General features: G+C 43.9%; 2 protein-coding genes and 3 long non-coding RNA genes across 5 annotated transcripts in view; 1 reads left to right on the forward strand and 4 right to left on the reverse strand.

The window, feature by feature from the left end:
* Positions 1 to 25680, forward strand: part of LOC109939982 (DNA-directed RNA polymerases II, IV and V subunit 11) — a 54811-nt gene that overhangs the window by 2521 nt on the left and 26610 nt on the right. The window lies entirely within an intron of this gene.
* Positions 1 to 25680, reverse strand: part of LOC109939981 (DNA-directed RNA polymerases II, IV and V subunit 11) — a 54607-nt gene that overhangs the window by 779 nt on the left and 28148 nt on the right. The gene's annotated exons all lie outside the window — the stretch shown is intronic.
* Positions 1830 to 25316, reverse strand: LOC118472079 (uncharacterized). Its single transcript, XR_004849621.1, has 3 exons — positions 25189 to 25316; positions 25001 to 25096; positions 1830 to 1953 (listed from the first exon to the last, which is right to left on the reverse strand). It is a non-coding gene; the product is annotated as an uncharacterized lncRNA (long non-coding RNA).
* On the reverse strand, positions 17661 to 18055 carry LOC103627421 (uncharacterized). The gene is made up of 3 exons (XR_553597.2): positions 17970 to 18055; positions 17787 to 17890; positions 17661 to 17720 (listed from the first exon to the last, which is right to left on the reverse strand). It is a non-coding gene; the product is annotated as an uncharacterized lncRNA (long non-coding RNA).
* Positions 18789 to 19026, reverse strand: LOC103627420 (uncharacterized). Its single transcript, XR_553596.1, has 2 exons — positions 18985 to 19026; positions 18789 to 18876 (listed from the first exon to the last, which is right to left on the reverse strand). It is a non-coding gene; the product is annotated as an uncharacterized lncRNA (long non-coding RNA).

The raw sequence follows: 25680 nt of genomic DNA on the forward strand, positions 1-25680 counted from the left end.
TAATTTCTAGGGAGAAGAACACCTGACCCAAAGTAAACAACTAAAGGCAAACAATTAAAAGGCAAAACTCCGGCGATGCCAGGTAATCAGCAAGATATGGTACAGAGATCTAGTCTAGTTATCCCCTAGTAACAACTAGCAAATGACCTTACTAACAGGACAATCACCACTCTGTTAATGCATATTCAATTTGAACGTCATTCAGATTTTTATATTATGTTCCAAGGTACAAAGGCTGTTGTCACTTAGATGAAGATGCAGAAAATTAGAACTAATAAATCGAGACACCACTCTATGGTCTCCTCTCCGTAGTGTTTCAAATGTAATCATGTTACTGTAAAATGGTACAACACCAATAGGCAAATGTGCACGCCTAGGATACTGGAGACATTTCAAGCATCTATCTATACTGGGGGTGGAGGTAGGGTAAGGTTCACCGAAAATAAATAACAATACTCTGTAATTTTCCCAAATATTTCATGTCAAGCTACAGCCAAATACCATGAATTATTCGACGTCCAAATTAATTACTCTCAACACACGAGTTTTTTTTAAAATAAAGCACCCCCCTCAAGCACAATGCACAAACTCACACCGACTTGTTCTCCATCATGAATCAGTGCAAACTAAATTTACCTCACGTAGCTCTATACTATGGCAGAATGTCATGCCATGCAACCAGGAAGAATAAACTATTCCCTCCTTGCCTTTATGATCAGCACATAGGAGAGGGACACTGAGACTGAGAGAGACCAAGGCTAGCTAATCACTCATGTTTATCTGCAGCTAGCGACGGTGCAAAACATTAATTTCACGCTAGAAATCATTTCTTTCCCCTGTACAGCATAGCCCTCTTGCATGGAGAACCACTGGAACAATAGAAGAACACTAACGTAAATCAGTAAGGGAACTTGCATTGGAGCTGGAACCCAAGTGGACAATGCCACATTTACGCTGATAAGGCTCCGTCCATGACAAAATGATGATCACTTGGTACAGATTTTTTCCCTGGTATGATTATCAAAAGGGGACGGAGGGAGTAATACTAAAATTTCCTGAATGAAATTTAAGAAGATTTTTTTCTAGTGTACCAAAGAATAACTTGATAACTAGCATGCAAATAGCATAGGAACATGTGGACGTACCGGAAAGTGGAAAACATCAATTTACCATTTAGATTTTTGTGAGACGTTGCTTAAGTGCTTTGTTTTAGAATCTAAGGTTGGTTGCATTCAAAAAAGAAGGTAAGATTGGCACTTAACAACACTGATTATGTGGCAAATGCATCATGAACAGAAAAAATTAACATGCCCAGGCCTTTGGTGCTTGCTACTTCAGAGTTCAAACATCTTTTTTTAAGCAAGAATAAAAGAACTATCCTTTGAACATGTCTGTACTAGCAAACAAAGCCGATACTTTTTTTTCTTGAAAACGCAGAAGAGCTATTTTCTTTGTATTAACAAGAAAAAAGCAGACACTTCCCCTGCCAACAAATCTGTCAAAATTACTGCCACATTCATGTCAAATCAAGCACTTTTTCCTACAGAAACAATACTTTATACAAAACATTCTTAAATACATTACACCCATAGAACCACACAGCCTGCCTTGCTATGTACCACCGGTTAATGCTAACTAAAACTTTTCGTTGTTTAGCGATACAAAATTGCACAAAGAAATGCCATGCAACCTGAAAAAAAACAAGAGTCGAAACTAACATTTACAAAGAGAGATCCCAAAGAACTTTTCCTAGTAGGACTAAAGTAGCGAGATACTTCTTGGAAATAAAAAGAGATTCAAATGAACTTAAGGGTATCAGTTTAACGGGAGAGTGAATATGCAAATTTTGCCAAAGGCATTCCTGTGTTGAACATCTAGTAGTTCATCAAGTAGTCCATAGTTCACATCTTTGTATCATAAAGTAGAAAAGGTTCAATGATGGTCTGTTGGTGTCTGTAGCAGCATTGTTAAATGGACAAAATGAGGTAGGAATATAGTCACAAATTCAAGGTATGAAGTCATGTATAGAGCCAACTCCTTAATTTGATACAATTAGCACAAATTTTAGGTATGTGATTATGTATAAAATCTAATTCTTGATTGATGCAATCAACACATGTAAAATTCAATTGCATGGCCAATATTACAGTCGCAGTTAAATAAAAATGGAAGAAAAACAAGTTAAACTATTCCTCCTCATTTTGTTCTCACTGGTCCAACTACACCAAAATGCTTAACTTCCTAGAGCCTAAACCGTAGGAAGTTAGAGCAAAACTCTCGGAAGTTATACAAACCGTCGGAAGTTAGCAGAAACCGTCGGAAGTTAGTCCGTCGGAACATTTTGGTCGGAAGTTAGGGTAACTTCCGACGGCCTCTCGGAAGTTAAGTAAACTTCCTAGAGGGTTGTTCGCCTCTCGGAAGTTAATGCTTAACTTCCGAGAGGGCGCTTCCCTCTCGGAAGTTAAGGGCCGACGCCGTCCAGCACAGGACTAACGCCGTCCAGGAATAACTTCCGATGGCCTCTCGGAAGTTAAGAATTAACTTCCGAGAGTTTGCTATTCCTCTCGGAAGTTAAATTGACCAGCACTAAAAATACAATTTATTTTTGGTAATTCAACAGCCACAATACACAACATATTGCATATAACAAATATATTTGACAGCCACAATACACAACATATCACATATAACATCTCACATACATAATCTCTACTACTACATAAGACACTACTGTAGACGTCCACAGTCATTTGGTGCATGGTTCTGCCTCGGTTGGCCGCCATCAACGCTCGTGGCCGCAATCCCCGCCGCCCGGGCTCTCCTCCCTCCCGCAAACCGTGCGGCCACAGTCCCAGCCGCCCCTAAACTCCTCTCTCCTCACCCCAAATCGCCGCCCACGGATCTCCGACACCAGTGCAGTGACCCAGCCTCGTGGCCAACCTCTGCGGCGTGCAGCCGGGGCCGGGGCCGCGTCTGCTTCGGCAACCGTACGCGTCGCAGCCGTGCGGAACGGGCCACGCGCGTCGGCTCAACGGAGGAGCGCGTCGCGGCCAGCCTAGAGCGCGACCGGGGACTCGCGGCCGCGGCCATGGTGGCACGCCGGACCAGGAGAGCGGAGGCCGCTGCGAGGGTGATCGAGATGTACAGTAAGTCAGTAACGACCCCGCCTACCGGTTCCTGCATGGCCGACCTCTTTGCGGGGCTCATCGCGGAGGACATGCGCAAGCTCGCGACCGGCAAGGTCCGGGAGTTCTCGCTCTCCGCCAAGTGGTGCCCGTCGCTGGACTCCTCCTACGACCACTCCACGCTCATCTGTGAGGCCATCGCGCGCCGCCTCTTCCCCAAGGGATCCGTGCCCGAGCTCGCCGCGCCGCCTCTTCCCCAAGGGATCCGCACCCGAGCTCGCCGTGCCGCCTCTTCCCCAAGGGCTCCGCGCTCGAGCTCGCCGCGCCGCCTCTTCCCCAAGGGCTCCACGCCGCCTCTTCCCCAAGGGCTCCGCGTTCAAGGCCTACACACGGCTCTGGCGCCTGCAGCAGGAGCGCCGCCGGGACCTCGTCGCCGTCGGCCTCCGCCGCTGGGAGATCGGCGAGGTGGCCTCCCGGATCGGCCAGCTCTACTACGCGCGCTACCTCCGCGCCACCGAGCCGCGCTCGCTTGTCGGCGCCTACGTCTTCTACGAGGCCATATATAGCCGCGACTACTTCGGCGTGGCCGCGGCTACGGTGGGGACGAACAGCGGCGGTGGCGGCGTCAGCCGGCACCAGGCGCTCCTGATCCGGTGCAAGGAGCTTCAGTTCATTGCGCGGTTCCTCGTCGTATCCATGCTGATGTGGTGGGCCCGCCTCTCCCCGCCGCGATCTCCCCTCCCCTCCCCGCCGCGATCTCCCCTCCCCGCTGCTATCTCCCCTCGCCTCCCCTCCTCGTCGTGGTCTCCTCTTCTAGCAACAACGACGATGGGGTGGCCAGGACAAAGAATCTGACAGAGCACGACCTCAGCTTTAGATTTCGTCCTCCCCGGCCTCGATACCCCACCGTGTGATGCCCTCCCCCAGCCTCCACCCCTGCCACCGAGCCGCCATTGGGTCCTTCGCGCAGACGATGGCGGGGGCTGCTGCTGGCGCCAGCGAGGAGGCGGTGGAGAGGGCGCACGGGCTCTGCTAGGGCTGCATGAGGGAGCACGCTGATCTACTCAGCTCTGTCCGAAACGATAGCCCAGGGTTCATTTCTTTCTTCCTATGAACTCTTCCACTGTTGCTTTGTATGTGTCGCTTCTATCGTCGTGTGCATTGTGCCCGTCTTAACACTTCTATCGAAATCTTTGCTAGGCCAACAGTGGCATGTCTCGCACTCTCGCAGGATTGGTTGCTGGACCAGTTTGGTGTTCTTCATGATGGGAAGAAGTCGTACCCGACCATTCTGGCATGTATGTTGGTAGTTTCTCTTGAGGTTTGTTTCCTGTCACTTCTGGTTAGCATCAGAATGGATTTAGTGTAATCGGTTTTTCATTTTGTCATACTATAGAACTTGGTTTGCAAGTTGTGAACAATGTTGATGATGCAGAGTTTATATTAGCCCATGGTATTGAAGTCTTTGGTTCACCTTCTAGCAATCCTCTTCCCAAAAGTCTCGAGAAGCTTGAGCAAGTTCTAATGCTTGGCCTAGAAAAGTGACTTCCAATGGTGCTGCCTAATCCAGAATTCCAGATTATGTCACTGTCGAAGCTCGAGATCTTCGTGTCATGTCTGGTATGTTTTTTCTGAACACGCTGGATAGGTGTGTATCCTTATAGAGTAGAGAGATAAAATGAGAAACACCCCCATACAAAGCAACATCTCCACCTTACCTAGGAGATAAGATAAAGTTGCAGCAAAACACCAAAGTTAATCATCTAATATACATGTAAACAATGAACCGACCTTACTGAAAACACTCGCACTGGACCCTCTCTGCGACCAAAAAAATAGCTCCTAGAGTTTTCAAGGACTAGAGCCTCAACTCATCTTTGTAGAAGTGTTGTGCTGATGGAAGTGATGGGGTTGCATGGATTTCTTAAACGGGTTATTGCTTTCTGACTTAATAATGATAACTTCTCAGGCTTGTAACTACTTTGTTCATTTCATTGGCATGCATGTAATACATGAATCCTAGCACAGTTTAGTAACTTCCTCTTTCAGGTGTGGCTCAATATTATCCAACATTTACGTGTTCACAAGTTAGGCGGTCTTTTCTGTTACTAGGTCAGACAAGTGCTTAATATCCTATCATATACCAAAACAGAAAGTCGTCATTGGCCAACAACATTCGAACTGACTGTTGTGCCTCGAGCTCTGATTAACCCTTGAATTTTACTAACCAGTTGCAACCATTGCAATGATTTTGAAGCCAGCTTTCTAACTAGATGTCAATGTATACCAGCTTGTTGTTTCTCCACATTCTTCCGATGTAGTAGCTATTCCCTTGCCTGTAGTCATGCAATTGTAAAATTGTCTTTATATGTTTACGATGATGAGATCAGTATTTAACATTTGGATGAGGAACTAGGTCTGCACTTTCATGTTACATTTTTTGTCCATTCAGTTGTTCTTTCAGATGGTGTCTGTGTTGTTTCTTCCTCCAGCATCAGCATCTGTTTTGATATGTGCTACTGTTTATTTATAGAAAAAAGTGGAAATGTTGAGTTTAATTTTTCAATAATGTTCTAAAAAAGGGCATCCATATTTGATGCACTATTCTAAGCTATTTTTAAAATTAGTCACGCTTTCATTCTTATAGCCCCCACTCTGTGTTCAGGACTTAGGGATGCTTGATATCCTTGAATGGGCACCGGAAATAAGTTACATATGGACTACGATGATCGATGCCGTGATCTCCAAGTTAGAGAGCAAAACAGGGGAGAACCTGATGGTCACCGAAATCGTCGGCCCAAAACAAATTGCAGAGGTATGCTCTTGTTCACCACCACAAAAATTTTCAAAGCAATGCCAAATTGTCTGTTGGTAATGCAATCATGCAGGTGGTATGTAATACCCAATTTGTAAAAGATCATATATAAAAGGGAAAAGTTATCTCCTTTAGGTATATGTGTACTTTGTATCTACTTATCATCACAAATGAATAGCATATTTAAAGACAAGTAACTAATAAAAAAGTTGTACCACTAAACTATGCATCATGCTGAGTTTTATTTTATGTGCATTTTGTGGCAATACAAAAATAAAGTAAAGATAAATATGTTAATATCTAGATGAGGAGTTAAGATTTAAAGGAAACCCTAGAATTGGGAAAAAAGAGAAGAAAACACTATGCAAATAGTGTAAAATAAAAATTTTAAAATGAACTAAAATTTAGTTTATGTGCTCATGTAAATATAGAAAAAAATTAACCTGAGTTTGAACTTACCAAAAAAATAGATTCAAATTTGAAATCTAAATTTGAAAAGGGAGAAAACAGAAAAGAAAAGGAAAAAAAGGAAAACCTGCCTGGGCCTCGGATTCCCTCCTTTCGGCCCAATTCGGCCCCCTCCCCTCTTTCCTCGAACGCGCGCGCAGCCCAGTACCATTCCCGCTGTCCCACCTACTGACAACCGGGTCCCACGGACCAGTCCCTCATCGCGAGTGTCCCACTGCGCCCGTGGCCCACTGGTGGGCAGCCTCAACGGGATTCTCGCGCACGCACCCAGACACCACCATGCGGGTCCCGCGCGGTCAGCTCTCTCCTTTCCCTCACGCTCGGCCGTTGAAGAACTCCCGGATCCTTCGCCATGGCCGTTGACCGCGCCTTGCTCCGCAAAACTCGCGCCACATCGGACTCTCCGCGGCAGGCCTACAAAAGGACCAAATCCCCACCTCCTCCGCGACAACCTGGAGGCCAAAGCTCTAGCCGCCGCTAGGATTAAGGAATAACGAGGTCCAGTCGCCGGTGGAATCGCGCCCACGTCGCCGATTGGTCACAGCGTGTGGCCTTGGTGCATCCGGTTGGGCATCGCGGTAGTGCGGGTGGCCGTCAGTGGAGCGAAAGGGCACCACGACTCCGACAATTGCTCACCGGAGTACCTTCATCAACATCGGATCCGCCGTGCGCCGAGGACAGGAGCGTTCGCCCTACGATTGTCGGTATGAACCATCCTCTGAAGTTCGCCGATGTGCTAATTTGAATTTGCGGGTGTTAGAACTAGGGGTAGTGCGTTGTAGAGATGAATTGACCGGCGTCGGTGCCCACGCCGCCGTTGTGGTCGTGCGCCGCCGCGCTGGTGCCCGGCGCGTTGGGGAGAAGGGCGTGGACCGTTGAAACCGCATCCAACGGTTCAGATTAGTGGAGATCGTGGCCGTGGGTCACGAGATCTAGGCTCTGTGTGGATCTCACGAGCATAAAATCTGGTTCGTCGATTCGGGATCATGCGGCCGTGGTTACATATCGGTTCGGTGGAGTGTGGAGCAGATCCGGGCGCTTGACTTATGATTGGACGGCCAGATTTGGCCAGTACCCCTTCGCGATGGCCATTTCTTCAAAGAGCCCCTGTAGTTGTTAATAATTGACCCGTAGTCCGCGCAAGTGGTGCCCTGTGTCTCGGTTTCTTTTATGCCAGAGCCCCTGAGTTTCCCAGAAATTGGGGCCCAATCCAGAGAGTTATAAAATCAAGAAAATGAATTAGAAAATGAGTTTTTAGTATAAAAACAATTCATAGAATTTGTATAATTCATAGAAAATGCATATGAACTCCAAATTGATCCATTCCAGTTCCAAAATTTTTATAATATTATTGTCTAACCATTAGTGCCTCTGTTTTAACATGAAAGATGAATTAAAAATTTATCTAGCACTTAATCTTGTATTAAGCACATAAAACATTAGAAAATCCATAACTTAAAATCTATAACTCCAAAATTAATGATTCCTGTTCCTATAATCTTATTTTAATATGTAGATTATTATTATGTATTTTGTTTGCATGTTTGGTGTGATGTTAATATTGCCTATACATTGCCTGTTTGTATTGCTACGACTAGCGTGAGGTCGCGAGTCATCTGAAGATCATCCTGGTACCTGGAATCTCAAGACCCAGGCAAGTTGTGCCCTTGATCACTTCTTTTACCCACTCATGTTCTGATTAATCATAATGATCTGCATAGGTTAATTTTGATGGGACCCAATAGGTCACCCTAGTTTGTTCGTCCTGAATACCTTGTTTACCCCTGAATCACTTGGGTAGTTCTGCTACTGCTTTATATGGTTTTGGGTTAATATTTCATTACATCCATGTTCCAATTATGTTGTTATTCTATTTATGTTCATGACAAGATCATTAAATGTTAATTGGAACATAGAGCTTAACTTGAGAACCACGTGCCACCACAAGGGTTTAATGGGACGCCCTTGGCTGACTAATTAGGAAAGCTAGTGGAGGACTACCTTACCCGAAAGGGGCAAGGGCAGTAGGGGAGTGGTCAGTGTAGGGAGGCCCTCGGGAGGATTTTGCTGTGATGGCGGTCCTGCAAGGGATTCCTGGGAAGGCCCTCGGGAGGATTTTGCTGTGATGGCGGTCCTGCAAGGGATTCCTGGGGAGGCCCTCGGGAGGATTTTGCTGTGATGGCGGTCCTGCAAGGGATTCCTGCATTGGAGCTTCCTATAAACTGTAGCGGGTTTTCTGAAGCTAGTGGAACTTTGTAAAGGCCTCGTAGTGTTACCCTGCCTCGCCTCCTCGGTAGAGGTGTATGGGAAGTCGCGATCTCTTGGCAGATGGGTAACATGACTTGTGGGTAAAGGGTACCACCTCTGCAGAGTGTAAAACTGGTATACTAGCCGAGCTCACGGTCATGAGCAGCTCAGGACTCTCTGATGATTAATTTATGGAACTAAATTCAATTTGTCATATGCATTGCATCGCGGGTGAAGTTGTTATTTTTGTTCTACTACTTAATTGGGTTTGGTATTTACTTATACTTAGTAACTGCTAATAAAATTTTGACCAACTTTAAAAGCAATGCTCAGCTCTAACCATCTTCTTTGGTAAGCCTTACACTTCACGTGAGCTCCCACCTTTGGCGAGTTCATGCACATTATTCCCCACAACTTGTTGAGCGATGAACGTATGTGAGCTCACTCTTGCTGTCTCACACCCCCCCACAGGTCAAGAGCAGGTACTGCAGGATGATGCTCATGGAGGATGCTGTGGCGAGTTCGTGAGAGGTCTAGGCCGTCGTCTCCCAGTCAACTTCGGGTTGCTGGATCGTTGTCTCCATATAATGTAATTATTTATTTATTTTGTACAGAACTCCGATTATATAGTAAAGATGTGACATTCGATCCTGTGCCATGATTCATCATATGTGTGAGACTTGGTCCCAGCACACCTGGTGATTATGTTTACGCCCGGGCTTTGGACCCCCCTACAACCCGGGTGTTACAGAAGTGGTATCAGAGGAATGTTGACTGTAGGACGAAACCTAGATAGAACTGGACAACCATTCTTTACTTACCCTTGCTACTCAGATTCTTTTCTAAACTTTTCTTAATCTTTTCTCATCTATTTCCGCTTTACTCTGATTATTCTTACCTTTTCATTCTAAAGACAAATGTGGATTTCACACTTTGAAATCCTGTGCCTAAAGTGACTTTAGGAATAGGAGACCTACTCTTAGGAACAAAAACAAAACTATTTTTATAGGTATTTGTATGCTTGAATGTTTGTTCTTATGATACTTGTTTGATTTGGATCTTTGATTGAGTGTGATTAGTTGTGGGGTAATGTCCACAATCACATCTGCATATACATATAGAAAAAAAAACGGTTATAAAAATATCTAAATGAACTAGGTTATCCCTCATCAAAGAATCTAGCCTAGCAAAATCCATCTTATCTTGAAAAAGTCTATCCTACACTCATAGATCCATCTTATCCTAAAAAAAATATATATTCTCATCTTATCTTGAAAAGATTTATCTTATCCTAATAGATCTATCTGACCTCAAAAGATTCTACCTTATCCTTATGAATTCATCTTACACCAATAAGCATATTTATCCCGCGCTAGTGTAACAACCATGATCTAGCCTAAAATAAATAAGATCTTATCTAGTCAAACTAGTCACACTAATCTAACCTAGATCTGATCTAATCTAAAGTGACTTATCAAACATGTTAGATAATACTGATGAAATAGATTAGACTCTACTCCTATAGAACGGGTCTTAACTTAGTTCACCCTGCACTAAATTAAGAATGACAGATCGACTTGGCCATATGCAACTACCTTAACCATTCAATAGTTGCATAACCCCACAATTTTAACATAGCAAGAGATTCTAACCTACCTACACCATACAATCCATCCTACTCACATATGTCCTAGCCATATGTCCTTAACTCGGATGACAACTCCAAGAAATAAAGGCCAAAGAAGACCAACCATGTCAAAGAAGGATAAGAATCAACTCAAGACTTCAAAGATCAAGTTGAATCGCCAGCGGAATCAAGATCCATAGTTTAGGATGAAGTCTTTCCTTATTATACCCTTGCCACAACCTCTACTTGCCATAACCGTACCTGACCTAATGAATATCTAGACATACAATATTCATATCATCTACTAACTGTTAAAAAAAAAACTTGAACAAAACTTTGATTCCCAAAACCAAATGAGAAACTAAAATTCTAGACCAAACCTATTATATCCCTTTTCTTACAAATCTCGAGGACGAGATTACTTTTAAGGGGGGTAGGATTTGTAATACCCAATTTGTAAAAGATCATATATAAAAGGGAAAAGTTATCTCCTTTAGGTATATGTGTACTTTGTATCTACTTATCATCACAAATGAATAGCATATTTAAAGACAAGTAACTAATAAAAAAGTTGTACCACTAAACTATGCATCATGCTGAGTTTTATTTTATGTGCATTTTGTGGCAATACAAAAATAAAGTAAAGATAAATATGTTAATATCTAGATGAGGAGTTAAGATTTAAAGGAAACCCTAGAATTGGGAAAAAAGAGAAGAAAACACTATGCAAATAGTGTAAAATAAAAATTTTAAAATGAACTAAAATTTAGTTTATGTGCTCATGTAAATATAGAAAAAAATTAACCTGAGTTTGAACTTACCAAAAAAATAGATTCAAATTTGAAATCTAAATTTGAAAAGGGAGAAAACAGAAAAGAAAAGGAAAAAAAGGAAAACCTGCCTGGGCCTCGGATTCCCTCCTTTCGGCCCAATTCGGCCCCCTCCCCTCTTTCCTCGAACGCGCGCGCGGCCCAGTACCATTCCCGCTGTCCCACCTACTGACAACCGGGTCCCACGGACCAGTCCCTCATCGCGAGTGTCCCACTGCGCCCGTGGCCCACTGGTGGGCAGCCTCAACGGGATTCTCGCGCACGCACCCAGACACCACCATGCGGGTCCCGCGCGGTCAGCTCTCTCCTTTCCCTCACGCTCGGCCGTTGAAGAACTCCCGGATCCTTCGCCATGGCCGTTGACCGCGCCTTGCTCCGCAAAACTCGCGCCACATCGGACTCTCCGCGGCAGGCCTACAAAAGGACCAAATCCCCACCTCCTCCGCGACAACCTGGAGGCCAAAGCTCTAGCCGCCGCTAGGATTAAGGAATAACGAGGTCCAGTCGCCGGTGGAATCGCGCCCACGTCGCCGATTGGTCACAGCGTGTGGCCTTGGTGCATCCGGTTGGGCATCGCGGTAGTGCGGGTGGCCGTCAGTGGAGCGAAAGGGCACCACGACTCCGACAATTGCTCACCGGAGTACCTTCATCAACATCGGATCCGCCGTGCGCCGAGGACAGGAGCGTTCGCCCTACGATTGTCGGTATGAACCATCCTCTGAAGTTCGCCGATGTGCTAATTTGAATTTGCGGGTGTTAGAACTAGGGGTAGTGCGTTGTAGAGATGAATTGACCGGCGTCGGTGCCCACGCCGCCGTTGTGGTCGTGCGCCGCCGCGCTGGTGCCCGGCGCGTTGGGGAGAAGGGCGTGGACCGTTGAAACCGCATCCAACGGTTCAGATTAGTGGAGATCGTGGCCGTGGGTCACGAGATCTAGGCTCTGTGTGGATCTCACGAGCATAAAATCTGGTTCGTCGATTCGGGATCATGCGGCCGTGGTTACATATCGGTTCGGTGGAGTGTGGAGCAGATCCGGGCGCTTGACTTATGATTGGACGGCCAGATTTGGCCAGTACCCCTTCGCGATGGCCATTTCTTCAAAGAGCCCCTGTAGTTGTTAATAATTGACCCGTAGTCCGCGCAAGTGGTGCCCTGTGTCTCGGTTTCTTTTATGCCAGAGCCCCTGAGTTTCCCAGAAATTGGGGCCCAATCCAGAGAGTTATAAAATCAAGAAAATGAATTAGAAAATGAGTTTTTAGTATAAAAACAATTCATAGAATTTGTATAATTCATAGAAAATGCATATGAACTCCAAATTGATCCATTCCAGTTCCAAAATTTTTATAATATTATTGTCTAACCATTAGTGCCTCTGTTTTAACATGAAAGATGAATTAAAAATTTATCTAGCACTTAATCTTGTATTAAGCACATAAAACATTAGAAAATCCATAACTTAAAATCTATAACTCCAAAATTAATGATTCCTGTTCCTATAATCTTATTTTAATATGTAGATTATTATTATGTATTTTGTTTGCATGTTTGGTGTGATGTTAATATTGCCTATACATTGCCTGTTTGTATTGCTACGACTAGCGTGAGGTCGCGAGTCATCTGAAGATCATCCTGGTACCTGGAATCTCAAGACCCAGGCAAGTTGTGCCCTTGATCACTTCTTTTACCCACTCATGTTCTGATTAATCATAATGATCTGCATAGGTTAATTTTGATGGGACCCAATAGGTCACCCTAGTTTGTTCGTCCTGAATACCTTGTTTACCCCTGAATCACTTGGGTAGTTCTGCTACTGCTTTATATGTTTTTGGGTTAATATTTCATTACATCCATGTTCCAATTATGTTGTTATTCTATTTATGTTCATGACAAGATCATTAAATGTTAATTGGAACATAGAGCTTAACTTGAGAACCACGTGCCACCACAAGGGTTTAATGGGACGCCCTTGGCTGACTAATTAGGAAAGCTAGTGGAGGACTACCTTACCCGAAAGGGGCAAGGGCAGTAGGGGAGTGGTCAGTGTAGGGAGGCCCTCGGGAGGATTTTGCTGTGATGGCGGTCCTGCAAGGGATTCCTGGGAAGGCCCTCGGGAGGATTTTGCTGTGATGGCGGTCCTGCAAGGGATTCCTGGGGAGGCCCTCGGGAGGATTTTGCTGTGATGGCGGTCCTGCAAGGGATTCCTGCATTGGAGCTTCCTATAAACTGTAGCGGGTTTTCTGAAGCTAGTGGAACTTTGTAAAGGCCTCGTAGTGTTACCCTGCCTCGCCTCCTCGGTAGAGGTGTATGGGAAGTCGCGATCTCTTGGCAGATGGGTAACATGACTTGTGGGTAAAGGGTACCACCTCTGCAGAGTGTAAAACTGGTATACTAGCCGAGCTCACGGTCATGAGCAGCTCAGGACTCTCTGATGATTAATTTATGGAACTAAATTCAATTTGTCATATGCATTGCATCGCGGGTGAAGTTGTTATTTTTGTTCTACTACTTAATTGGGTTTGGTATTTACTTATACTTAGTAACTGCTAATAAAATTTTGACCAACTTTAAAAGCAATGCTCAGCTCTAACCATCTTCTTTGGTAAGCCTTACACTTCACGTGAGCTCCCACCTTTGGCGAGTTCATGCACATTATTCCCCACAACTTGTTGAGCGATGAACGTATGTGAGCTCACTCTTGCTGTCTCACACCCCCCCACAGGTCAAGAGCAGGTACTGCAGGATGATGCTCATGGAGGATGCTGTGGCGAGTTCGTGAGAGGTCTAGGCCGTCGTCTCCCAGTCAACTTCGGGTTGCTGGATCGTTGTCTCCATATAATGTAATTATTTATTTATTTTGTACAGAACTCCGATTATATAGTAAAGATGTGACATTCGATCCTGTGCCATGATTCATCATATGTGTGAGACTTGGTCCCAGCACACCTGGTGATTATGTTTACGCCCGGGCTTTGGACCCCCCTACAACCCGGGTGTTACATGGTAAGCTGGTGGACAGTGACTCGGCTTAGCCATTACAATAAGGAGAGGCTGGTTGTCCTAGCTGACAGGCTTCACCAGAGGGTGGTCAGCCAGACAGAGGTTGTGAACGCCGTCGCAGATGCAGTGTTGAGGTCGAGGGCAAGTCTTGGCAGGCTACAACAACCCACTGCCTCATTCGTGGAGCAGCACTCGGTTGCCCACCTCATCAGAGCACCACCTGGATAAGTAGCTTAAAATGCTTGCTATATGTTGTATTTTAACTGTGTTATCGGATGGGCTCGTGTTTTGACATGGGCTGGATTTTTTTACCTATGACTGAAGTTATGCCAGCCGTGAAGAGGGTGGGTAGCTGACCAAACAAGTGAGGAAACCGTACAATGCGATCCTCTTTGATGAGGTAGAGAAGGCCCATGTCAGCGTGTTCAACACCCTGCTTTAGGTCCTCGACAACCGTAAGCTGATGAATGGGCAAGGCAGGACAGTGGACTTTAGGAACACCTTGATCATCATGACATCGAACCTTGGCACTGAGCACCTCCTCGCCGGGATGGTGGGCAAGAACTCCATGAAGGTTGCTCGTGATCTGGTCATGCAGGAGGTACCCATTGCAATAATATCCACAATTGCACTCATTGACTATTATAACTGTCGTTCATCAACTTATCAACTGAATTGCATATGATTCTTCTGCTTTTCTTATATTTTATAGGTCGAGAGCGCGCACCCGGCGGCCATGGCGGCAGAGAGCGTCAGCAGGACCACATTGTGGGCGGCGGATACCGCGCGGAGAGCCGGCGGAGGCAACGCTAGGAGGCGGGGGAGGACGAGGCGGCGGAGGATGAGCCTTAAGTATTCTTCTGCCCTACAAATCAATTAAAATACTGCTACATTATGCAGGCCATTGACACCAATACAGAGCATCCTGAGCCTGAGCACAAAGACCTTCTAAGAGGTAAGTATTAACAGCAATCTGCATCTTCACATTACTTTGACAGCAGGATTGGCATTGCCTCATTGACATGATGCCATCCAAATTATATTTTCACAGTCTATGAAGTGGGAGATGGCTCCACTATGGGTTGCCTCCACTCAATTGGATCTGATCTTACTCAAACTCGGGAGCTGCCAGAACTGCAACAGAATGTGTCCATGCGGAGCGGGCAAGAAGCTTCCACAGTCGGTAAGGATTCCAGCAGGACTCCAACAAGTGTGCGTGAGGTATCTACACAATCTAATCTCGCAGTAGTCAAGAAATGTTACAATCTAGGGTCTTGGTGATCTCAAATATTGTGTTAAATGTATTTGTCTAAAATTTTCTTGCAGCTGGTTGTACCTGTTTGTTCCCTAGAAAGTGGAGTGCTTGGAAAGAGAATCAAAAGGTCTCTAACTGGTGGAAATGAGATGCAGTCTACCCAGGACAAGCGATCCAGGAAGGCTAGCATGGTAAACTTTGACATTTCTCCTCTGAAATGATCATAAGTCACACATAACTCAATCCTACAAAATCGATATGTTCATCTTATACCCAACATCACTGCTGCATGACAGCATGAATGATGAGCTGTAATATTCCTTGAAAATCCTGCAGGTGAATGAAGCAATACTCCAACATGTCAAGTACCAAAACCCTCAGGCTCAGTGAGGTGGGTGACAGGAGTAGCTAACCATAGTTCAGGTCCTTGTGCAGGCAGACAAATAAACAAGTACAACAGTCACTATAGAAGTAGCTTCCACTCCCTATGTTTTGCAAGGTAGAGAGTTCCACAATGTAGATTGCAGTCCCAATGTTTTGCAAGGTAGTAAAAGTTATATGCATCTGTTAGCCTATCGATCTGGTGATGAACATTCTCTTCTACAAAGTCAAAAGATGTTTTATTGACACGTAAATTGGACATATAAAGCTTCTGTTGAATGCATGATAGTTCAATAGATTATGGATCATATATTCCACTTATTTTCTACTTTCATATTGCTATTGTTATCTAGCGTTCTCAATATTTTCTTTAGAATATAGCTTCTGAACCATCTATGAGTATTAGTTGTTGGTAGGACATGGTAATTTATTCCTAGCATCCATTACTGCCATGGCAAAGTATTTTGTTGTGTCCAAGAGTGACGTCAATCACATACTATGACTTGTGAATCTATCGACTATAAAGTGTATTTACTGTTGGAGCATTTGAGACAATTGCCTTTCTGTCCCAGCTTACCGTCGCTGGCCATGCTGCTATTTTGCAGTGCTTTATTATTGAGTAATGAACATGCATGAAGCTAAAGCCATGAGATGCCAATCATATATTTGTATGTTTTGGGCAGTAGGATTTGCATAGTTGCTAGCTTGAAGATAATGGTACCTGATTTACCTCACATTAATCCAAACTCACTATCCCCTAATCTTGTTGCAAATGTTGCAGTGTGACTCATCGGAACCTGATTTATGTGATTCAGGATGCAATGGTGTGCTGATGACGACGCCCTTCAGTCATCTCCAAGGCTGGTGGCCTTGAAGGAGAGAAGGATTACCGTTACACTAGGAGTGATGGTAAAAATGCAAGTTTGACAAGTCTAAGATTATTGCTTCAATTCAGAACTTTGGTGTTGTGTCTGTGGATGAGAGTCAAAATGTTGCTATCCTTATCAAACATGGGCCACTGGCAAGTAAGTAAAAGATAAAGAATCTGTTGAAATACATAGAATTCAATATCAAACAATGAAATCGTTGATGCAAACAATGAAATCGTTGATGCGCGTTCTCTGTTTCATGCAGTTGGCATCAATGCTGCCTACATGCAGACATACATCGAAGGCATGCCATGTCCATACATATGTGGAAGACACCTAGACCATGTTGTTCTCCTTGTTGGCTATGGCGCAGCTGGTTTTGCCCCCATCCACCTCAAGGACAAGCCTTACTGGATCATCAAGAACTCGTGGGGCATGAACTGGAGGGAGAACGAATACTACAAGATATGCAGGGTTCCAACATTTGCAACAAGTGCGGTAACACCATTCATGTATTAACAATCAAAAGTGTGATAAATATGACACAAACCTCCATCAAAATCGGTTCAATATTGGTTGTTGGTAAAGATTTTTGCGAGGTTGATGATAATATATATATTGTTTATTTTCATGTAATCATTGTGAATTAATATTTCATTGAATGATTTATATTCTATCGCAATGCACGACACTCTACTATCATATATAGAGCTAATGGCTGTAATGTGCTGGTGAAATAGTTAGATTAAAATAACAATATAACACACATTTGTACATAATTTACCGTGGTATTATACGTTTCCGTTGCAACGCACGAGCACTCACCTAGTAACAACATAAGAATTCACAAGTCTCAAAAGACACAAGTCTCAAAAGACACAAGTCTCACAAGTCAAATCCACCTCGACATAAGAATTCACAAGTCTCACAAGACACAAGTTTGAAGTCTCACAAAACACATCGAATGGAAGCCCACTACTGTCGATCAACATCAGAGAATAGCGTAGAGTGATGCTCGCTACCTCCACTGGCGAAGAGCGCATTGACAAAGTCTAACCCGTCATCTTGTTGCTGCGCCGGCAAGGTAGCTGGAGGAGTCTCATATACCTATACAAATGACATTCATGGAGTTACACCGTAATGTAACAAGTAAATTATGATAAATTTGCATACCTGATGTTCGGTAGGTGGAGGTGGAGGTGAAGGCCAAGGAAAATGTATGGGAGGTGGAGGTGGGGGGGCATCGGAACCTGTATCCCTTGGGCTTGTGCTAGTTGCTACCAAATTTCCGAACACAATAATGTCAGTGTTTTAAATCAATATATAACTTAAAATGAATGATCTTTTTGAACTTACTTGTATCAGTGCTTGCTGTTGTTGAAACTGAGTAGCATAGTATTCTTGTTGAGCAGCATGTTGCCTCAAGTATTCCTCGTGAACCCTTTGTCGCTCCTGATGTTGCCTAAGCTCTTCTCGTAGTCGCTCAACTTCTGCAGTATCCTGAGTAGAGCGACGGGAGCTACGAGCAGCAGACCTCGACGAACCTCCCCTCTGAACCGTCACCTGGCTCGAGTCGATGACGTTATCGAAAATTGAGTACCTTCAAACAAGTAACATCATGACAGATTCAAAAATAATGTATTGTACTTAAACCGATGAAACAAGATAAGGTATGTAGAGTCCACACCTTCCATGGGATTTTCCACCACTTGCATACACAGCCTGAGGATCAATAGGTGCGGTCCTCCAGTCATAGTCCGATCCATGCTGACTAGACATCGCCTCAGCATATGTAGCCTCCATACAAAAGAACAATGCAATCTTACATCACTGGGCACATACATAAATTCATATGAACAAAATCTACCAAGCATTTCAAAACAATCACCAGACGATCTGTTGCCTTTTGGCTACACAACACATCTGGATTTGCAGGATCTGGTCCTCTGTGCCCCCTCAGGTATATTTGAACATCACTGGGCACTACACCACTACTAGCTTCCTGTACGTACATTTGACAAACATTATAATCAGAAATGACATCAAGTCATATACAATCAACAAAACTACACCACTGCTAGTTTCCTGTACTTACCATTCGTTTTTCCAAACGAAAGTGATCATCGCCTCCATACTTGTGATACGACTCGGTTCCACGATTGGAACTTTGTCGTATAGACTTTGCCTTGAAATTATCCGAAGCCCAATAACGGCATAAGGCACGCCAAGCAGCATCATTGGCGGCTATCCATGGAATCGAATGCTACGGAAACACAATTCATTTATAAGTAACTGTAACATATACAAGGAACATAGTACATCATATGCAAAAACATCAATTTTTTCCAACATAAGCAAAAACATCAATTACCTGAAGAAAATCTTGCTCAGTCATAGAAAGTCCATATTGTGATGCCTCGCTCTTACTGGTTGCACGTCGTCCTTCACTACTCAACATAGCTTGGTTAATCACCTGGATTCGAACATAGTACATCATATCTGCAACAACATCTGTCGCGTTCTTATGGAACACGGAGTGTGCATGCTCGGTATGAGTATCTCCATCAGGCAACTTATAATATTTCTGAAAAATAAACATAGTCAAGAATCCATAATATGAATCAATCATTAAGCTGATAACTTCGCAAGAAGATAGATAAACATACCCAGAAGTCATGCCAAACTGCACCTTGCGCATTCCCATGTTGCGCGTTAACCGCAAGGTCGTATTGATCCCATCTTGTGACAGGGACCTCAATACCATCCTCAATCACCAATCCAGACCATCTCATACGACAGATATTGCCCAACACTTTATTTACTTGCCTTACACGATCTTTGTCGGTGAAACTACTATCCAGCCAAGCCCTAACAACACAAGCACAATTGTCAAATTCAAAAAATAATTGTTTATCCTCAATGTGTAAGACATAAGAACAAAGCAAAGATGCTCTTACCCATCTCCACTCGGGATTATCTTAACCTTGTTAACTGGTTCTTTAGGAGGGGGGACCCAACTAGTCTTCCGCGGCTTCCGGACCCGTGAAGACCCTCCAACTCCCTCGCTTCCAGAACCTCCTCCTGAAACACCAGCTTCCCCTTCCCTTGACCCACTAGCTCCCCCAACTCCCGACCCTCCATCATTGGGCCATTCACCCCACCTTGTCTCCACCTCCCTACCCTGGACATCCTCATCATCTTCCACTTGTCTCCACTCCTCTGTCTCTTCCTCATCTTCAGGCTCATCCTATAGATCAAAATCAATAATTTAGTTATTCGAACTCATACAAATATTACATTACAAAACAAATATATTGGTTACCTCGTTCCTCTGTACGCCGAATGCCTGACCCTGCAACTCTGGAACATGCTCCAACAAAGCTCTACGCCTGCTCGAGCTTGAACTAGTGCCCTGGAACACTAAGTCCTCCTTTCTCCCAAAAATGGAGGCTCTCCTCGCTAGTCCCTTAGCGAGCTGCTTGACCTTTTTAGACATCCTGTTATTAAAACAAAATCAAATTAGTAATTGAGCATAATGTAAATGAACATAATGTATTGAAATGAACATAATGTAAATGAACATAATGTATTGAAATGAACAATAAATATATAATTACTTTTTAGTCGTATTCAAAATCAGGATCAAATTGTTTTCTTCGATTCGATGTTTCCTTCTTTGACTTCCGTTTCCATTTTTTGGGACTTACTACATCTTCAGGATCTCCCACTAATGATTCTGGCAAAACCTCAGTATCTGTATTAAAATTGATTGGAAGTTCATCTTCTTGGTAAATTTCTTCAACTTCCGCCTCGAACCATTCACCCTTGGTGTGTAACTGTTCACGAGGATTCACTTTGTACACTACCCATGTGGCTTCCACCTTTATAGATGGATACGGTATGTAGTACATCTGGTCAACTTGGTGAGCAAGAACAAATTTGCTACATGCACTTGTTTTGAGCTCATGTTTGACTTCTACCATGCCAAATTGGTTTTCTACAGTCCCTTGATTGGGATCAAACCAATCACATTTGAAAAACACCACCTTAAGATTTTTGCTCCCGGCGAAGTCGTACTCGAGTATGTCATTAATAACTCCATAATAATTCATCTCTCTTCCACGATCATCGACTGCCCTGCATACAACTCCAGTATTTTTTGTCGCCGCAAATGGACGAGTACATTCAAATTTGGTCGAACGAAAACGAAACCCCTTAATGTCGTAACGACCGTAGCTTCTGACTTTTACGATTGCGTAAGACATCTGAAGCAAGTCCTCGTCTAAATTTGGAATTTTGTCACACTGCCAATCAGATGGTGAAATCAGATTTCTAAAACAAAATATATAAAGTAGAACAAGAGTGTTAGGTTATTTACATAATTTCGAAACCAATTAATGAAATTGGGCTTCCCATGTCTTCCTCGAAGCGCGTTTTCATACTGCCTCGAGGACAATTTCTCATTAAGATGCGATTGGAATTCTCTGTTACAACAAGTAAACAAATGAGGTGCGTAACACGATTACTACAAGTAAACAAATTGAAATATGGAGTCATCTTACTTGAAATATTGAGTCATTTCATCCATATTTTCATACATATAGAGCAAAGCGTCCAACTTTTCTTCGCGCTCAGGATGATATTCTGTGGATGCCCCGACAGTCTTGCCCTCAATCTCAAAAATTTGGAGATTGCTGCTGGTCACTACTTTGTCATCATGATACCTCAATGTAGGGGCATTGATATTGTGCTCGTCTGCAAAGTATACACTCGTGAAGGCTGCTACCTCTTTATATTTGAATTCTTCAGCTATACACCCTTCAACTCTTCCTTTGTTACCAACCATTGAACTAAGCTTCTTTAATGCCCTTTCAATATGGTACATCCACTTGTATTGCACAGGACCACCAACCTTAGCTTCATATGGAAGGTGGACAAGTAGATGTTGCATTGGATTGAAGAATCCTGGGGGGAATATTTTTTCCAACTTGCATATAACGACAGGAATTTGTCTCCAACTTCTCCATCACATCTTTGTTTATTTCTTTAGCACAAAGTTGCCTATAAAAGTAGCTTAACTCAGCTAGAGCCTGCCAGATACTGACTTTCAAGTACCCACAGAACATTATAGGGAGGAGCCTTTCCATCATTATATGATAATCATGGCTCTTCAATCCAGTTATTTTATTTGTATTTAAGTTCACAACTCTCCTAAACCCAACCGCATAACCATCTGGGAATTTCAAATTTTTCAACCATTCCATTACTTCTTTCTTCTGTTTAGGTTTTAGACAAAATTGAGCACGCGGCTTTTTTCCATTTTTGTCGAGTTCCTGGGTTGGTCGGTTACAAAGTTTTGCTATGTCCTTTCTGGCCTTTATATTGTCTTTTGTTTTGTCACCTAGATTCATGCAAGTACTTAGAATGCTTAAACAACATTACGTTCCTGATGCATGACGTCAATGTTATGCATCAGAATCAATGCCTTAACATAAGGTAGTTCCCATAAACCACATTTATGTGTCCAGTTATGCTCGGTTCCAAAACCTATGTATCCATCACCACTTTCATTCTCTTTCAAATTATTAAGCATAGCCTCAATCTCTATTCCGCTAAGACGCCTGGGCGGTCCCTTTGTCATGATAGTGCCCTTCTTAAAGGTGTTAACCTTGAACCTATACGGGTGTTTTTGGGGCAAGAAGCATCTGTGGCAGTCAAAGTAACAGATCTTCCCTCCAAACTCAAGGCGGAAACAATCTGTATCCTTGCCACATATTGGACATGTCAGAGTTCCATGGCAGCTCCATCCAGCAAATAAACTGTATGCCATGAAATCATGAATGGACCACAAATACGCAACTCGAAGTGTGAATATCTCGTTTTTGTAGCAATCGTATGCTTCGACTCCTTTCCATAACTTTTTGAGATCATCGATCAAGGGTTGCATCATCACATTCAGCCCTTTCCCAGGATGGTCTGGACCAGGAATAATTAGGGAAAGAAACATGTAATCATATTTCATGCACAGATGAGGTGGAAGGTTGTATGGAATCACAAATACATGCCAACAAGAATATGATGATGCGTTCGTATTGAAAGGTGTGAAACCATCTGTCGCCAACCCAATTCGAATATTTCTCGCTTCACTAGCAAAATCTGGATCAAAGTCATCTAGAGCCTTCCACGCATCACTGTCAGACAGGTGCGTCATCACATGAGTGTCCCCTCGTTCACGTTCTTTATGCCATCTCATGTGCCTAGCTGTGTTCCTCGAAAGAAACAAACGCTTAACACGAGGCGCAAGAGGCATATAACGAAGTTGCTTTTGGGCTACAGTTGATGTGACCATTTCACCATCATCGTTTTTAACCTCTACATATCTCGACTTGCCACACTTTAGACACTTACTATCATTCTCATGATCTTTCCAGAACAGCATACAATTATCTGGACAGACATCGATTTTCTGATAGTCCATACCTAGACCAGAGAGCAGTTTCCTGCACTGATACACGTCTTTCGGCATCTTGTGATTTGGTGGAAACACTTCGCTGATTAAGCTCAAGAGCTCGTTGTAACAATTGTTCGAGAACACGAACTTAGACTTAATAGCCATAAGTCGAGTCACGAAAGCAAGGATGGAAACTGTTGTGTGTTCGTGCAACAGCTCTTCTGCAGCCTTAAGAAGGTCGAAGAACTTTTTAACCTCTGGAGGAGGCGCCTCCTCAGGATTTGGTGGAAACACTAAATCAGGATCCCCCTTAAATCTTCAAGCATCTCATCCATTCTATCGTATTCCACGTCATCATTGTTGTCGGCTTCCGATGCATTTTCACGGGGAAACTCCTCGCCGTGATACACCCAAACTTCATAGTCAGGCATGTAGCCATATTTGCAAAGGTGTCCTAACAGAGTTCTCTTGTCTTGACATCTATAAATACGACACATACTACATGGACACCACACATCTGTGCCAGTTCTTGACAAAGTAAAAGCACGAGCAATAAAAGCCTCTGTCTTTCTTATCCACTCTGCTGAGGGATCATTCATACGCCAACCTTCATACATCCATCGACGGTCCTCACCCACCATATTTGATTCTAAAATAGTAGAACACAAGATTCATAAATTTTTTCCGGTACTAAACGCATATCGATCGTGTCACTACATCTATAGGAAAAGATAGTTCCTAAACCCACCCATGAGTGACCGATAGAGCAACAATTTATGACGAGCAACGAGTCCGAACGAAATTTCAGCAGCATAACCCCGTTGTTCTCCATTTGCATGCCCATAAATGGTGCAATAGAGAGCAACAGGGTTATGCCACCGAAATCTCGTTCGGACCCGTCATCGTCATAAATCCATAGCTCTATCATCCACTAACAGGCTGTCCAAAAAAGGGACAATTCCGGACCAATACGAGTTATATGTGTATCATGTGACTCGTGCCTATCTGGAATGAGCGACACATAGGTTTCACAACACTACGACAATTTTGCAAAAATATTACTAACACGCAACAAACAAGAGACTAACATAATTAAATTATATGCACCACCTAGCTTATTAAGTTAATTAACCCTATTAACATAACTTTCTATGGTTTAAAAACAGTTAACTCTCGGAAGTTAGCATATTTAATATAAAAAATATAATACAAACACTCGGAAGTAATTACCTGAAGCGACGAAACGGTGACGCGACAGCGGTGACTGGCGGAGCCAGGCCGGGCGAGTAGGCGGGCGCGCGGCCGAGCAGGCGGCGGTGGAGCAGGCCGAGCAGGCGGGCGCGCGGCCGAGCAGGCAGGCCCGCGGCCGAGCAGGCGGGCACGCGGGGCGAGCGCAGCAGGCGGCGGTGGAGCGCGGCGGCGAGCCGTCTGCTGCTCCAGCGAGCGGCGGCGCGTTCCGGCGAGAGGCCTGGCGGTGGAGTGGCGGTGGAGCGCGGACGCCAATGGAGATACGGCGGCGCGGAAGTTGGAAAATGGGAGACGGACAGAGACGGGCACGCGCCGTTAGCCTAAAAATGTTAACTCCCTAAACCCTATGCAAAACCGTCGGAAGTTAAGGCCTACCCCGACCGGTCAACGCTTGAATGCTTAACTTCCGAGAGGCCCCGGTACAGCCGTTGGAAGTTAAGTTAACTTCCGAGAGGCCGTCGGAAGTTAACTTCCAAGAGGCCCTGGTACAGCCGTCGGAAGTTAAGTTAACTTCCGAGAGGCCCTGGTCGCCTCTCGGAAATTATTAATGTCCTACGGTTTTGAAAAAAAAACCCGTAGGAAGTTATTAGCCTCTCGGAAGTTGCTTATTTCGGTGTAGTGGGCATAAAGGTGCATTTGCTGAAAATTGTAACTAGCAATTAGAGTAAATATCAGAAAGACCTCTAACCTCAAAAGCTTGCTTAAGGTACTCAATCTCTTTGTCTAGATCATTGATAGCCTGGGTGTAGGCCTGCGTCGGGGAGGACTGGCTCGTTGTGTGGATCTGTCGTACACAAATAAATAACTAATTAACTGGGGAACTAGCTCAATGAATTAGTATAAAAAGGGAAAACACAAATGGAACTTGAATCATACCCTAACAATGATCTTGTACTGGAGTGGGTGAGGGAGCTTATACCTGGCAAAGAGAACATTTGGGTCTCTATGCAACTGCATGTATCATGTCAACCAAACAAACCATAAGATGGGAAGCGTTAAAGAAAAGAAATTAAATTGTACTTACATGCGGAGGATATTGCCTACAGTGTGATCCTCGCGTTCGTCAGTGAATGATGCAGCATTCACAATCTTTGTATCCCTCTCATAGGACACTCTGCATTGATAATTATCATCAGTTCATCAGGAGCACAACCATAACCTACAACTAATCACAAAATGAGCAAGTGCGATAGAAGGCCTCAGGTGGGTCCATAAAATTAAAAGGATTGCACAAGCGTGAAATGATCAGAAACAAGAGAAGTGTCACAGTTCCATAGCTTAATGCCAAAAGATTCACTTAACATAACTCGCAGAACTGTTTTTAATATCAACAAGAGAATTGTAGGCGTTGCTTGAAACTTACGTCTC

Source organism: Zea mays, chromosome 5 (assembly GCF_902167145.1).
Source record: "Zea mays cultivar B73 chromosome 5, Zm-B73-REFERENCE-NAM-5.0, whole genome shotgun sequence".
Taxonomy (NCBI): domain Eukaryota; kingdom Viridiplantae; phylum Streptophyta; class Magnoliopsida; order Poales; family Poaceae; genus Zea; species Zea mays.